This window comes from Rhamphochromis longiceps, linkage group LG3 (assembly GCF_057381845.1).
Source record: "Rhamphochromis longiceps isolate RC_006_pf linkage group LG3, R_longiceps_female_GT1.1, whole genome shotgun sequence".
NCBI lineage: Eukaryota > Metazoa > Chordata > Actinopteri > Cichliformes > Cichlidae > Rhamphochromis > Rhamphochromis longiceps.
The window spans coordinates 66090641-66105188 of record NC_140559.1 but is presented as its reverse complement, the minus strand read 5'-3'; the positions used below and the strand labels follow the sequence as shown (position 1 = coordinate 66105188).

At 58.3% G+C, this 14548-nt stretch overlaps 8 non-coding genes and 1 pseudogene across 8 annotated transcripts; all 9 read right to left on the bottom strand.

Moving 5' to 3' along the window:
- Positions 1 to 397: 397 nt before the first annotated feature.
- On the bottom strand, positions 398 to 516 carry LOC146676057 (5S ribosomal RNA; annotated as a pseudogene).
- A 1140-nt stretch (positions 517 to 1656) lies between these two features.
- LOC146676056 (5S ribosomal RNA) lies at positions 1657 to 1775 on the bottom strand. Its single transcript, XR_014910720.1, has one exon. It is a non-coding gene; the product is annotated as a 5S ribosomal RNA (ribosomal RNA).
- Positions 1776 to 3626: 1851 nt separating this feature from the next.
- Positions 3627 to 3745, bottom strand: LOC146676055 (5S ribosomal RNA). The gene has a single exon (XR_014911082.1). It is a non-coding gene; the product is annotated as a 5S ribosomal RNA (ribosomal RNA).
- A 980-nt stretch (positions 3746 to 4725) lies between these two features.
- LOC146676054 (5S ribosomal RNA) lies at positions 4726 to 4844 on the bottom strand. Its single transcript, XR_014911081.1, has one exon. It is a non-coding gene; the product is annotated as a 5S ribosomal RNA (ribosomal RNA).
- Positions 4845 to 7533: 2689 nt separating this feature from the next.
- LOC146676053 (5S ribosomal RNA) lies at positions 7534 to 7652 on the bottom strand. The gene has a single exon (XR_014911080.1). It is a non-coding gene; the product is annotated as a 5S ribosomal RNA (ribosomal RNA).
- A 785-nt stretch (positions 7653 to 8437) lies between these two features.
- LOC146676052 (5S ribosomal RNA) lies at positions 8438 to 8556 on the bottom strand. The gene has a single exon (XR_014911079.1). It is a non-coding gene; the product is annotated as a 5S ribosomal RNA (ribosomal RNA).
- A 1062-nt stretch (positions 8557 to 9618) lies between these two features.
- On the bottom strand, positions 9619 to 9737 carry LOC146676051 (5S ribosomal RNA). Its single transcript, XR_014911078.1, has one exon. It is a non-coding gene; the product is annotated as a 5S ribosomal RNA (ribosomal RNA).
- Positions 9738 to 12029: 2292 nt separating this feature from the next.
- On the bottom strand, positions 12030 to 12148 carry LOC146676050 (5S ribosomal RNA). The gene has a single exon (XR_014911077.1). It is a non-coding gene; the product is annotated as a 5S ribosomal RNA (ribosomal RNA).
- A 1140-nt stretch (positions 12149 to 13288) lies between these two features.
- LOC146676049 (5S ribosomal RNA) lies at positions 13289 to 13407 on the bottom strand. Its single transcript, XR_014910719.1, has one exon. It is a non-coding gene; the product is annotated as a 5S ribosomal RNA (ribosomal RNA).
- Positions 13408 to 14548: the final 1141 nt, after the last annotated feature.

Below are 14548 nucleotides of genomic sequence, written 5' to 3'. Positions count from 1 at the left end.
AGGCCCTGGTGTGGTGTAAGTGGCCTGAGCAAGAGCCACAGACCCTGGTGTGGTGTAATTGGCCTCAATAGCAACTAATGCCCTGGTGTGGTGTAGGTGGCCTCAGCCAGCAGCCACAGGCCCTGGTGTGGTGTAAGTGGCCTCAGCCAGCAACCACAGGCCCTGGTGTGGTGTAAGTGGCCTCAGCCAGAGCCACAGGCCCTGATGTGGTGTAAGTGGCCCCAGCCGGTCACTCAGGCCCTTGTGTGGTGTAGGTTGCATCAGCTAGCAGCACAAGACATTGGAAAAGAGCCAAAAGCAGTGTCGTTAATGTGCCCTCATTAATGGGCAGCTGCTTTTGGTCTTTTAATACACCCCTTCTCTGGATCAAAAGCGGTTCAATGACATGAAAAGGAAAGGCTTACAGCAGCAGGTATTCCCAGGCAGTCTCCCATCCAAGTACTAACCAAGCCCGGCCCTGCTTAGCTTCCGAGATCAGACGAGGTCGGGCGTGCTCAGGGTGGTATGGCCGTAAGCTGCTGGCTCCAGCACAATGTCTCAATTTATGGATTCAAGTGATTAGGTGGCAAGTACCTGAAGTTACGAAGACAATCCTATAACCATACCTGCATGTTTGCATAATACCCTAACCCAAAGGCTCAGTTTGGCATTTATCCAACAGCACAGGCCCTGGATTGTTGAAGATGGCCTCAGGGACCAGCACAGGGCCTGGTGTGTTGTACATGGCCACAGCAAGCAGCACAGGGCCTGGTTTGGTGAAGATGGCCTCGGCCAGAAGCGCAGGGCCTGGTGTGATGTGAGTGGCCTGAGCAAGAGCAACAGGCCTTGGTGTGGTGTAAGTGGCCTCAGCCAGCAGCCACAGGCCCTGGTGTGGTGTAAGTCGCCTCAGCCAGAAGCCACAGGCACTGGTGTGGTGTAAGTGGCCTCAGCCAGCAGCAAAAGGGCCCTGGTGTGGTGTAGGTGGCCTCAGCCAGCAGCCACAGGCCCTGGTGTGGTGTAAGTGGCCTCAGCCAGCAGCCACAGGCCCTGGTGTGGTGTAAGTGGCCTCAGCCAGTGCCACAGGCCCTGGTGTGGTGTAAGTGGCCTGAGCAAGAGCCACAGGCCCTGGTGTGGTGTAAGTGGCCTGAGCAAGAGCCACAGACCCTGGTGTGGTGTAATTGGCCTCAATAGCAACTAATGCCCTGGTGTGGTGTAGGTGGCCTCAGCCAGCAGCCACAGGCCCTGGTGTGGTGTAAGTGGCCTCAGCCAGCAGCCACAGGCCCTGGTGTGGTGTAAGTGGCCTCAGCCAGAGCCACAGGCCCTGGTGTGGTGTAAGTGGCCTCAGCCAGCAGCCACAGGCCCTGGTGTGGTGTAAGTCGCCTCAGCTAGAAGACACAGGCACTGGTGTGGTGTAAGTGGCCTCAGCCAGCAGCAAAAGGGCCCTGGTGTGGTGTAAGTGGCCTCAGCCAGAGCCACAGGCCCTGATGTGGTGTAAGTGGCCCCAGCCGGTCACTCAGGCCCTTGTGTGGTGTAGGTTGCATCAGCTAGCAGCACAAGACATTGGAAAAGAGCCAAAAGCAATGTCGTTAATGTGCCCTCATTAATTGGCAGATGCTTTTGGTCTTTTAATACACCCCTTCTCTGGATCAAAAGCGGTTCAATGACATGAAAATGAAAGGCTTACAGCACCAGGTATTCCCAGGCAGTCTCCCATCCAAGTACTAGCCAAGCCCAGCCCTGCTTAGCTTCCGAGATCAGACGAGGTCGGGCGTGCTCAGGGTGGTATGGCCGTAAGCTGCTGGCCCCAGCACAATGTCTCAATTTATGGATTCAAGTGATTAGGTGGCAAGTACCTGAAGTTACGAAGACAATCCTATAACCATACCTGCATGTTTGCATAATACCCTAACCCAAAGGCTCAGTTTGGCATTTATCCAACAGCACAGGCCCTGGATTGTTGAAGATGGCCTCAAGAACCACCACAGGACCTGGTGTGTTTTACATGGCCACAGCAAGCAGCACAGGGCCTGGTTTGGTGAAGATGGCCTCAGCAAGCAGCCACAGGCCCTGGTTTGGTGTAAGTGGCCTCAGCCAGCAGCCACAGGCCCTGGTGTGGTGTAAGTGGCCTCAGCCAGCAGCCACAGGCCCTGGTGTGGTCTAAGTGGCCTCAGCCAGTGCCACAGGCCCTGGTGTGGTGTAAGTGGCCTGAGCAAGAGCCACAGGCCCTGGTGTGGTGTAAGTGGCCTCAGCCAGCAGCCACAGGCCCTGGTGTGGTGTAAGTGGCCTGAGCAAGTGCCACAGGCCCTGGTGTGGTGTAAGTGGCCTAAGCCAGAGCCACAGGCCCTGGTGTGGTGTAAGTGGCCTCAATAGCAAATAAGGCCCTGGTGTGGTGTAAGTGGCCTGAGCAAGAACCACAGGGCCTGGTTTGGTGAAGATGGCCTCGGCCAGAAGCGCAGGGCCTGGTGTAATGTGAGTGGCCTGAGCAAGAGCCACAGGCCCTGGTGTGGTGTAAGTGGCCTCAGCCAGCAGCCACAGGCCCTGGTGTGGTGTAAGTTGCCTCAGCCAGAATCCACAGCCACTGGTGTGGTGTAAGTGGCCTCAGCCAGCAGCAAAAGGGCCCTGGTGTGGTGTAAGTGGCCTCAGCCAGCAGCCACAGGCCCTGGTGTGGTGTAGGTGGCCTCAGCCAGCAGCCACAGGCCCTGGTGTGGTGTAAGTGGCCTCAATAGCAACTAAGGCCCTGGTGTGGTGTAAGTGGCCTCAGCCAGCAGCCAAAGGCCCTGGTGTGGTGTAAGTGGCCTCAGCCAGCAGCCACAGGCCCTGGTGTGGTGTAAGTGGCCTCAGCCAGTGCCACAGGCCCTGGTGTGGTGTAAGTGGCCTGAGCAAGAGCCACAGACCCTGGTGTGGTGTAATTGGCCTCAGCCAGCAGCCACAGGCCCTGGTGTGGTGTAAGTGGCCTCAGCCAGCAGCAAAAGGGCCCTGGTGTGGTGTAAGTCGCCTCAGCCAGAAGCCACAGGCACTGGTGTGGTGTAGGTGGCCTCAGCCAGCAGCCACAGGCCCTGGTGTGGTGTAAGTGGCCTCAGCCAGCAGCCACAGGCCCTGGTGTGGTGTAAGTGGCCTCAGCCAGCAGCCACAGGCCCTGGTGTGGTGTAAGTGGCCTCAGCCAGTGCCACAGGCCCTGGTGTGGTGTAAGTGGCCTGAGCAAGAGCCACAGGCCCTGGTGTGGTGTAATTGGCCTCAATAGCAACTAATGCCCTGGTGTGGTGTAGGTGGCCTCAGCCAGCAGCCACAGGCCCTGGTGTGGTGTAAGTCACCTCAGCCAGCAGCCACAGGCCCTGGTGTGGTGTAGGTGGCCTCAGCCAGCAGCCACAGGCCCTGGTGTGGTGTAAGTGGCCTCAGCCAGCAGCCACAGGCCCTGGTGTGGTGTAAGTGGCCTCAGCCAGAGCCACAGGCCCTGATGTGGTGTAAGTGGCCCCAGCCGGTCACTCAGGCCCTTGTGTGGTGTAGGTTGCATCAGCTAGCAGCACAAGACATTGGAAAAGAGCCAAAAGCAGTGTCGTTAATGTGCCCTCATTAATGGGCAGCTGCTTTTGGTCTTTTAATACACCCCTTCTCTGGATCAAAAGCGGTTCAATGACATGAAAATGAAAGGCTTACAGCACCAGGTATTCCCAGGCAGTCTCCCATCCAAGTACTAACCAAGCCCAGCCCTGCTTAGCTTCCGAGATCAGACGAGGTCGGGCGTGCTCAGGGTGGTATGGCCGTAAGCTTCTGGCTCCAGCACAATGTCTCAATTTATGGATTCAAGTGATTAGGTGGCAAGTACCTGAAGTTACGAAGACAATCCTATAACCATACCTGCATGTTTGCATAATACCCTAACCCAAAGGCTCAGTTTGGCATTTATCCAACAGCACAGGCCCTGGATTGTTGAAGATGGCCTCAGGAACCAGCACAGGGCCTGGTGTGTTGTACATGGCCACAGCAAGCAGCACAGGGCCTGGTTTGGTGAAGATGGCCTCGGCCAGAAGCGCAGGGCCTGGTGTGATGTGAGTGGCCTGAGCAAGAGCAACAGGCCTTGGTGTGGTGTAAGTGGCCTCAGCCAGCAGCCACAGGCCCTGGTGTGGTGTAAGTCGCCTCAGCCAGCAGCCACAGGCACTGGTGTGGTGTAAGTGGCCTCAGCCAGCAGCAAAAGGGCCCTGGTGTGGTGTAAGTGGCCTCAGCCAGCAGCCACAGGCCCTGGTGTGGTGTAGGTGGCCTCAGCCAGCAGCCACAGGCCCTGGTGTGGTGTAAGTGGCCTCAGCCAGTGCCACAGGCCCTGGTGTGGTGTAAGTGGCCTGAGCAAGAGCCACAGGCCCTGGTGTGGTGTAAGTGGCCTGAGCAAGAGCCACAGACCCTGGTGTGGTGTAATTGGCCTCAATAGCAACTAATTCCCTGGTGTGGTGTAGGTGGCCTCAGCCAGCAGCCACAGGCCCTGGTGTGGTGTAAGTGGCCTCAGCCAGCAGCCACAGGCCCTGGTGTGGTGTAAGTGGCCTCAGCCAGAGCCACAGGCCCTGATGTGGTGTAAGTGGCCCCAGCCGGTCACTCAGGCCCTTGTGTGGTGTAGGTTGCATCAGCTAGCAGCACAAGACATTGGAAAAGAGCCAAAAGCAGTGTCGTTAATGTGCCCTCATTAATGGGCAGCTGCTTTTGGTCTTTTAATACACCCCTTCTCTGGATCAAAAGCGGTTCAATGACATGAAAATGAAAGGCTTACAGCACCAGGTATTCCCAGGCAGTCTCCCATCCAAGTACTAACCAAGCCCAGCCCTGCTTAGCTTCCGAGATCAGACGAGGTCGGGCGTGCTCAGGGTGGTATGGCCGTAAGCTGCTGGCGACAGCACAATGTCTCAATTTATGGATTCAAGTGATTAGGTGGCAAGTACCTGAAGTTACGAAGACAATCCTATAACCATACCTGCATGTTTGCATAATACCCTAACCCAAAGGCTCAGTTTGGCATTTATCCAACAGCACAGGCCCTGGATTGTTGAAGATGGCCTCAGGAACCAGCACAGGGCCTGGTGTGTTGTACATGGCCACAGCAAGCAGCACAGGGCCTGGTTTGGTGAAGATGGCCTCGGCCAGAAGCGCAGGGCCTGGTGTGATGTGAGTGGCCTGAGCAAGAGCAACAGGCCTTGGTGTGGTGTAAGTGGCCTCAGCCAGCAGCCACAGGCCCTGGTGTGGTGTAAGTCGCCTCAGCCAGAAGCCACAGGCACTGGTGTGGTGTAAGTGGCCTCAGCCAGCAGCAAAAGGGCCCTGGTGTGGTGTAAGTGGCCTCAGCCAGCAGCCACAGGCCCTGGTGTGGTGTAGGTGGCCTCAGCCAGCAGCCACAGGCCCTGGTGTGGTGTAAGTGGCCTCAGCCAGCAGCCACAGGCCCTGGTGTGGTGTAAGTGGCCTCAGCCAGCAGCCACAGGCCCTGGTGTGGTGTAAGTGGCCTCAGCCAGTGCCACAGGCCCTGGTGTGGTGTAAGTGGCCTGAGCAAGAGCCACAGGCCCTGGTGTGGTGTAAGTGGCCTCAGCCAGTGCCACAGGCCCTGGTGTGGTGTAAGTGGCCTGAGCAAGAGCCACAGACCCTGGTGTGGTGTAATTGGCCTCAGCCAGCAGCCACAGGCCCTGGTGTGGTGTAAGTCGCCTCAGCTAGAAGACACAGGCACTGGTGTGGTGTAAGTGGCCTCAGCCAGCAGCAAAAGGGCCCTGGTGTGGTGTAAGTCGCCTCAGCCAGCAGCCACAGGCCCTGGTGTGGTGTAGGTGGCCTCAGCCAGCAGCCACACGCCCTGGTGTGGTGTAAGTGGCCTCAGCCAGCAGCCACAGGCCCTGGTGTGGTGTAAGTGGCCTCAGCCAGCAGCCACAGGCCCTGGTGTGGTGTAAGTCGCCTCAGCCAGAAGCCACAGGCACTGGTGAGGTGTAAGTGGCCTCAGCCAGCAGCAAAAGGGCCCTGGTGTGGTGTAAGTCGCCTCAGCCAGCAGCCACAGGCCCTGGTGTGGTGTAGGTGGCCTCAGCCAGCAGCCACAGGCCCTGGTGTGGTGTAAGTGGCCTCAGCCAGTGCCACAGGCCCTGGTGTGGTGTAAGTGGCCTGAGCAAGAGCCACAGGCCCTGGTGTGGTGTAAGTGGCCTCAGCCAGTGCCACAGGCCCTGGTGTGGTGTAATTGGCCTCAGCCAGCAGCCACAGGCCCTGGTGTGGTGTAGGTGGCCTCAGCCAGCAGCCACAGGCCCTGGTGTGGTGTAAGTGGCCTCAGCCAGCAGCCACAGGCCCTGGTGTGGTGTAGGTGGCCTCAGCCAGCAGCCACAGGCCCTGGTGTGGTGTAAGTGGCCTCAGCCAGCAGCCACAGGCCCTGGTGTGGTGTAAGTGGCCTCAGCCAGTGCCACAGGCCCTGGTGTGGTGTAAGTGGCCTGAGCAAGAGCCACAGACCCTGGTGTGGTGTAATTGGCCACAGCCAGCAGCCACAGGCCCTGGTGTGGTGTAAGTCGCCTCAGCCAGAAGCCACAGGCACTGGTGTGGTGTAAGTGGCCTCAGCCAGCAGCAAAAGGGCCCTGGTGTGGTTTAAGTCGCCTCAGCCAGCAGCCACAGGCCCTGGTGTGGTGTAAGTGGCCACAGCAAGCAGCACAGGGCCTGGTTTGGTGAAGATGGCCTCGGCCAGAAGCGCAGGGCCTGGTGTGATGTGAGTGGCCTGAGCAAGAGCCACAGGCCTTGGTGTGGTGTAAGTGGCCTCAGCCAGCAGCCACAGGCCCTGGTGTGGTGTAAGTCGCCTCAGCCAGAAGCCACAGGCACTGGTGTGGTGTAAGTGGCCTCAGCCAGCAGCAAAAGGGCCCTGGTGTGGTGTAAGTGGCCTCAGCCAGCAGCCACAGGCCCTGGTGTGGTGTAGGTGGCCTCAGCCAGCAGCCACAGGCCCTGGTGTGGTGTAAGTGGCCTCAGCCAGCAGCCACAGGCCCTGGTGTGGTGTAAGTGGCCTCAGCCAGTGCCACAGGCCCTGGTGTGGTGTAAGTGGCCTGAGCAAGTGCCACAGGCCCTGGTGTGGTGTAAGTGGCCTGAGCAAGAGCCACAGACCCTGGTGTGGTGTAAGTGGCCTCAGCCAGTGCCACAGGCCCTGGTGTGGTGTAAGTGGCCTGAGCAAGTGCCACAGGCCCTGGTGTGGTGTAAGTGGCCTGAGCAAGTGCCACAGGCCCTGGTGTGGTGTAATTGGCCTCAATAGCAACTAATGCCCTGGTGTGGTGTAGGTGGCCTCAGCCAGCAGCCACAGGCCCTGGTGTGGTGTAAGTGGCCTCAGCCAGCAGCCACAGGCCCTGGTGTGGTGTAAGTGGCCTCAGCCAGAGCCACAGGCCCTGATGTGGTGTAAGTGGCCCCAGCCGGTCACTCAGGCCCTTGTGTGGTGTAGGTTGCATCAGCTAGCAGCACAAGACATTGGAAAAGAGCCAAAAGCAGTGTCGTTAATGTGCCCTCATTAATGGGCAGCTGCTTTTGGTCTTTTAATACACCCCTTCTCTGGATCAAAAGCGGTTCAATGACATGAAAAGGAAAGGCTTACAGCACCAGGTATTCCCAGGCAGTCTCCCATCCAAGTACTAACCAAGCCCAGCCCTGCTTAGCTTCCGAGATCAGACGAGGTCGGGCGTGCTCAGGGTGGTATGGCCGTAAGCTGCTGGCTCCAGCACAATGTCTCAATTTATGGATTCAAGTGATTAGGTGGCAAGTACCTGAAGTTACGAAGACAATCCTATAACCATACCTGCATGTTTGCATAATACCCTAACCCAAAGGCTCAGTTTGGCATTTATCCAACAGCACAGGCCCTGGATTGTTGAAGATGGCCTCAGGAACCAGCACAGGGCCTGGTGTGTTGTACATGGCCACAGCAAGCAGCACAGGGCCTGGTTTGGTGAAGATGGCCTCGGCCAGAAGCGCAGGGCCTGGTGTGAAGTGAGTGGCCTGAGCAAGAGCAACAGGCCTTGGTGTGGTGTAAGTGGCCTCAGCCAGCAGCCACAGGCCCTGGTGTGGTGTAAGTCGCCTCAGCCAGAAGCCACAGGCACTGGTGTGGTGTAAGTGGCCTCAGCCAGCAGCAAAAGGGCCCTGGTGTGGTGTAAGTGGCCTCAGCCAGCAGCCACAGGCCCTGGTGTGGTGTAGGTGGCCTCAGCCAGCAGCCACAGGCCCTGGTGTGGTGTAAGTGGCCTCAGCCAGCAGCCACAGGCCCTGGTGTGGTGTAAGTGGCCTCAGCCAGAGCCACAGGCCCTGATGTGGTGTAAGTGGCCCCAGCCGGTCACTCAGGCCCTTGTGTGGTGTAGGTTGCATCAGCTAGCAGCACAAGACATTGGAAAAGAGCCAAAAGCAGTGTCGTTAATGTGCCCTCATTAATGGGCAGCTGCTTTTGGTCTTTTAATACACCCCTTCTCTGGATCAAAAGCGGTTCAATGACATGAAAATGAAAGGCTTACAGCACCAGGTATTCCCAGGCAGTCTCCCATCCAAGTACTAACCAAGCCCAGCCCTGCTTAGCTTCCGAGATCAGACGAGGTCGGGCGTGCTCAGGGTGGTATGGCCGTAAGCTGCTGGCTCCAGCACAATGTCTCAATTTATGGATTCAAGTGATTAGGTGGCAAGTACCTGAAGTTACGAAGACAATCCTATAACCATACCTGCATGTTTGCATAATACCCTAACCCAAAGGCTCAGTTTGGCATTTATCCAACAGCACAGGCCCTGGATTGTTGAAGATGGCCTCAGGAACCAGCACAGGGCCTGGTGTGTTGTACATGGCCACAGCAAGCAGCACAGGGCCTGGTTTGGTGAAGATGGCCTCGGCCAGAAGCGCAGGGCCTGGTGTGATGTGAGTGGCCTGAGTAAGAGCAACAGGCCTTGGTGTGGTGTAAGTGGCCTCAGCCAGCAGCCACAGGCCCTGGTGTGGTGTAAGTCGCCTCAGCCAGAAGCCACAGGCACTGGTGTGGTGTAAGTGGCCTCAGCCAGCAGCAAAAGGGCCCTGGTGTGGTGTAAGTGGCCTCAGCCAGCAGCCACAGGCCCTGGTGTGGTGTAGGTGGCCTCAGCCAGCAGCCACAGGCCCTGGTGTGGTGTAAGTGGCCTCAGCCAGCAGCCACAGGCCCTGGTGTGGTGTAAGTGGCCTCAGCCAGCAGCCACAGGCCCTGGTGTGGTGTAAGTGGCCTCAGCCAGTGCCACAGGCCCTGGTGTGGTGTAAGTGGCCTGAGCAAGAGCCACAGGCCCTGGTGTGGTGTAAGTGGCCTCAGCCAGTGCCACAGGCCCTGGTGTGGTGTAATTGGCCTCAGCCAGCAGCCACAGGCCCTGGTGTGGTGTAGGTGGCCTCAGCCAGCAGCCACAGGCCCTGGTGTGGTGTAAGTGGCCTCAGCCAGCAGCCACAGGCCCTGGTGTGGTGTAAGTGGCCTCAGCCAGAGCCACAGGCCCTGATGTGGTGTAAGTGGCCCCAGCCGGTCACTCAGGCCCTTGTGTGGTGTAGGTTGCATCAGCTAGCAGCACAAGACATTGGAAAAGAGCCAAAAGCAGTGTCGTTAATGTGCCCTCATTAATGGGCAGCTGCTTTTGGTCTTTTAATACACCCCTTCTCTGGATCAAAAGCGGTTCAATGACATGAAAATGAAAGGCTTACAGCACCAGGTATTCCCAGGCAGTCTCCCATCCAAGTACTAACCAAGCCCAGCCCTGCTTAGCTTCCGAGATCAGACGAGGTCGGGCGTGCTCAGGGTGGTATGGCCGTAAGCTGCTGGCTCCAGCACAATGTCTCAATTTATGGATTCAAGTGATTAGGTGGCAAGTACCTGAAGTTACGAAGACAATCCTATAACCATACCTGCATGTTTGCATAATACCCTAAACAAAGGCTCAGTTTGGCATTTATCCAACAGCACAGGCCCTGGATTGTTGAAGATGGCCTCAGGGACCAGCACAGGGCCTGGTGTGTTGTACATGGCCACAGCAAGCAGCACAGGGCCTGGTTTGGTGAAGATGGCCTCGGCCAGAAGCGCAGGGCCTGGTGTGATGTGAGTGGCCTGAGCAAGAGCAACAGGCCTTGGTGTGGTGTAAGTGGCCTCAGCCAGCAGCCACAGGCCCTGGTGTGGTGTAAGTCGCCTCAGCCAGAAGCCACAGGCACTGGTGTGGTGTAAGTGGCCTCAGCCAGCAGCAAAAGGGCCCTGGTGTGGTGTAAGTGGCCTCAGCCAGCAGCCACAGGCCCTGGTGTGGTGTAGGTGGCCTCAGCCAGCAGCCACAGGCCCTGGTGTGGTGTAATTGGCCTCAGCCAGCAGCCACAGGCCCTGGTGTGGTGTAAGTGGCCTCAGCCAGTGCCACAGGCCCTGGTGTGGTGTAAGTGGCCTGAGCAAGAGCCACAGACCCTGGTGTGGTGTAATTGGCCTCAGCCAGCAGCCACAGGCCCTGGTGTGGTGTAAGTCGCCTCAGCCAGAAGCCACAGGCACTGGTGTGGTGTAAGTGGCCTCAGCCAGCAGCAAAGGGGCCTGGTGTGGTTTAAGTCGCCTCAGCCAGCAGCCACAGGCCCTGGTGTGGTGTAGGTGGCCTCAGCCAGCAGCCACAGGCCCTGGTGTGGTGTAAGTGGCCACAGCAAGCAGCACAGGGCCTGGTTTGGTGAAGATGGCCTCGGCCAGAAGCGCAGGGCCTGGTGTGATGTGAGTGGCCTGAGCAAGAGCAACAGGCCTTGGTGTGGTGTAAGTGGCCTCAGCCAGCAGCCACAGGCCCTGGTGTGGTGTAAGTCGCCTCAGCCAGCAGCCACAGGCACTGGTGTGGTGTAAGTGGCCTCAGCCAGCAGCAAAAGGGCCCTGGTGTGGTGTAAGTGGCCTCAGCCAGCAGCCACAGGCCTTGGTGTGGTGTAGGTGGCCTCAGCCAGCAGCCACAGGCCCTGGTGTGGTGTAAGTGGCCTCAGCCAGCAGCCACAGGCCCTGGTGTGGTGTAAGTGGCCTCAGCCAGCAGCCACAGGCCCTGGTGTGGTGTAAGTGGCCTCAGCCAGTGCCACAGGCCCTGGTGTGGTGTAAGTGGCCTGAGCAAGAGCCACAGACCCTGGTGTGGTGTAATTGGCCTCAGCCAGCAGCCACAGGCCCTGGTGTGGTGTAAGTGGCCTCAGCCAGAAGCCACAGGCACTGGTGTGGTGTAAGTGGCCTCAGCCAGCAGCAAAAGGGCCCTGGTGTGGTGTAAGTCGCCTCAGCCAGCAGCCACAGGCCCTGGTGTGGTGTAAGTGGCCACAGCAAGCAGCACAGGGCCTGGTTTGGTGAAGATGGCCTCGGCCAGAAGCGCAGGGCCTGGTGTGATGTGAGTGGCCTGAGCAAGAGCCACAGGCCTTGGTGTGGTGTAAGTGGCCTCAGCCAGCAGCCACAGGCCCTGGTGTGGTGTAAGTCGCCTCAGCCAGAAGCCACAGGCACTGGTGTGGTGTAAGTGGCCTCAGCCAGCAGCAAAAGGGCCCTGGTGTGGTGTAAGTGGCCTCAGCCAGCAGCCACAGGCCCTGGTGTGGTGTAGGTGGCCTCAGCCAGCAGCCACAGGCCCTGGTGTGGTGTAAGTGGCCTCAGCCAGCAGCCACAGGCCCTGGTGTGGTGTAAGTGGCCTCAGCCAGTGCCACAGGCCCTGGTGTGGTGTAAGTGGCCTGAGCAAGTGCCACAGGCCCTGGTGTGGTGTAAGTGGCCTGAGCAAGAGCCACAGACCCTGGTGTGGTGTAATTGGCCTCAATAGCAACTAATGCCCTGGTGTGGTGTAGGTGGCCTCAGCCAGCAGCCACAGGCCCTGGTGTGGTGTAAGTGGCCTCAGCCAGCAGCCACAGGCCCTGGTGTGGTGTAAGTGGCCTCAGCCAGAGCCACAGGCCCTGATGTGGTGTAAGTGGCCCCAGCCGGTCACTCAGGCCCTTGTGTGGTGTAGGTTGCATCAGCTAGCAGCACAAGACATTGGAAAAGAGCCAAAAGCAGTGTCGTTAATGTGCCCTCATTAATGGGCAGCTGCTTTTGGTCTTTTAATACACCCCTTCTCTGGATCAAAAGCGGTTCAATGACATGAAAAGGAAAGGCTTACAGCACCAGGTATTCCCAGGCAGTCTCCCATCCAAGTACTAACCAAGCCCAGCCCTGCTTAGCTTCCGAGATCAGACGAGGTCGGGCGTGCTCAGGGTGGTATGGCCGTAAGCTGCTGGCTCCAGCACAATGTCTCAATTTATGGATTCAAGTGATTAGGTGGCAAGTACCTGAAGTTACGAAGACAATCCTATAACCATACCTGCATGTTTGCATAATACCCTAACCCAAAGGCTCAGTTTGGCATTTATCCAACAGCACAGGCCCTGGATTGTTGAAGATGGCCTCAGGGACCAGCACAGGGCCTGGTGTGTTGTACATGGCCACAGCAAGCAGCACAGGGCCTGGTTTGGTGAAGATGGCCTCGGCCAGAAGCGCAGGGCCTGGTGTGATGTGAGTGGCCTGAGCAAGAGCAACAGGCCTTGGTGTGGTGTAAGTGGCCTCAGCCAGCAGCCACAGGCCCTGGTGTGGTGTAAGTCGCCTCAGCCAGAAGCCACAGGCACTGGTGTGGTGTAAGTGGCCTCAGCCAGCAGCAAAAGGGCCCTGGTGTGGTGTAGGTGGCCTCAGCCAGCAGCCACAGGCCCTGGTGTGGTGTAAGTGGCCTCAGCCAGCAGCCACAGGCCCTGGTGTGGTGTAAGTGGCCTCAGCCAGTGCCACAGGCCCTGGTGTGGTGTAAGTGGCCTGAGCAAGAGCCACAGGCCCTGGTGTGGTGTAAGTGGCCTGAGCAAGAGCCACAGACCCTGGTGTGGTGTAATTGGCCTCAATAGCAACTAATGCCCTGGTGTGGTGTAGGTGGCCTCAGCCAGCAGCCACAGGCCCTGGTGTGGTGTAAGTGGCCTCAGCCAGCAGCCACAGGCCCTGGTGTGGTGTAAGTGGCCTCAGCCAGAGCCACAGGCCCTGGTGTGGTGTAAGTGGCCTCAGCCAGCAGCCACAGGCCCTGGTGTGGTGTAAGTCGCCTCAGCTAGAAGACACAGGCACTGGTGTGGTGTAAGTGGCCTCAGCCAGCAGCAAAAGGGCCCTGGTGTGGTGTAAGTGGCCTCAGCCAGAGCCACAGGCCCTGATGTGGTGTAAGTGGCCCCAGCCGGTCACTCAGGCCCTTGTGTGGTGTAGGTTGCATCAGCTAGCAGCACAAGACATTGGAAAAGAGCCAAAAGCAATGTCGTTAATGTGCCCTCATTAATTGGCAGATGCTTTTGGTCTTTTAATACACCCCTTCTCTGGATCAAAAGCGGTTCAATGACATGAAAATGAAAGGCTTACAGCACCAGGTATTCCCAGGCAGTCTCCCATCCAAGTACTAGCCAAGCCCAGCCCTGCTTAGCTTCCGAGATCAGACGAGGTCGGGCGTGCTCAGGGTGGTATGGCCGTAAGCTGCTGGCCCCAGCACAATGTCTCAATTTATGGATTCAAGTGATTAGGTGGCAAGTACCTGAAGTTACGAAGACAATCCTATAACCATACCTGCATGTTTGCATAATACCCTAACCCAAAGGCTCAGTTTGGCATTTATCCAACAGCACAGGCCCTGGATTGTTGAAGATGGCCTCAAGAACCACCACAGGACCTGGTGTGTTTTACATGGCCACAGCAAGCAGCACAGGGCCTGGTTTGGTGAAGATGGCCTCAGCAAGCAGCCACAGGCCCTGGTTTGGTGTAAGTGGCCTCAGCCAGCAGCCACAGGCCCTGGTGTGGTGTAAGTGGCCTCAGCCAGCAGCCACAGGCCCTGGTGTGGTCTAAGTGGCCTCAGCCAGTGCCACAGGCCCTGGTGTGGTGTAAGTGGCCTGAGCAAGAGCCACAGGCCCTGGTGTGGTGTAAGTGGCCTCAGCCAGCAGCCACAGGCCCTGGTGTGGTGTAAGTGGCCTGAGCAAGTGCCACAGGCCCTGGTGTGGTGTAAGTGGCCTAAGCCAGAGCCACAGGCCCTGGTGTGGTGTAAGTGGCCTCAATAGCAAATAAGGCCCTGGTGTGGTGTAAGTGGCCTGAGCAAGAACCACAGGGCCTGGTTTGGTGAAGATGGCCTCGGCCAGAAGCGCAGGGCCTGGTGTAATGTGAGTGGCCTGAGCAAGAGCCACAGGCCCTGGTGTGGTGTAAGTGGCCTCAGCCAGCAGCCACAGGCCCTGGTGTGGTGTAAGTTGCCTCAGCCAGAATCCACAGCCACTGGTGTGGTGTAAGTGGCCTCAGCCAGCAGCAAAAGGGCCCTGGTGTGGTGTAAGTGGCCTCAGCCAGCAGCCACAGGCCCTGGTGTGGTGTAGGTGGCCTCAGCCAGCAGCCACAGGCCCTGGTGTGGTGTAAGTGGCCTCAATAGCAACTAAGGCCCTGGTGTGGTGTAAGTGGCCTCAGCCAGCAGCCAAAGGCCCTGGTGTGGTGTAAGTGGCCTCAGCCAGCAGCCACAGGCCCTGGTGTGGTGTAAGTGGCCTCAGCCAGTGCCACAGGCCCTGGTGTGGTGTAAGTGGCCTGAGCAAGAGCCACAGACCCTGGTGTGGTGTAATTGGCCTCAGCCAGCAGCCACAGGCCCT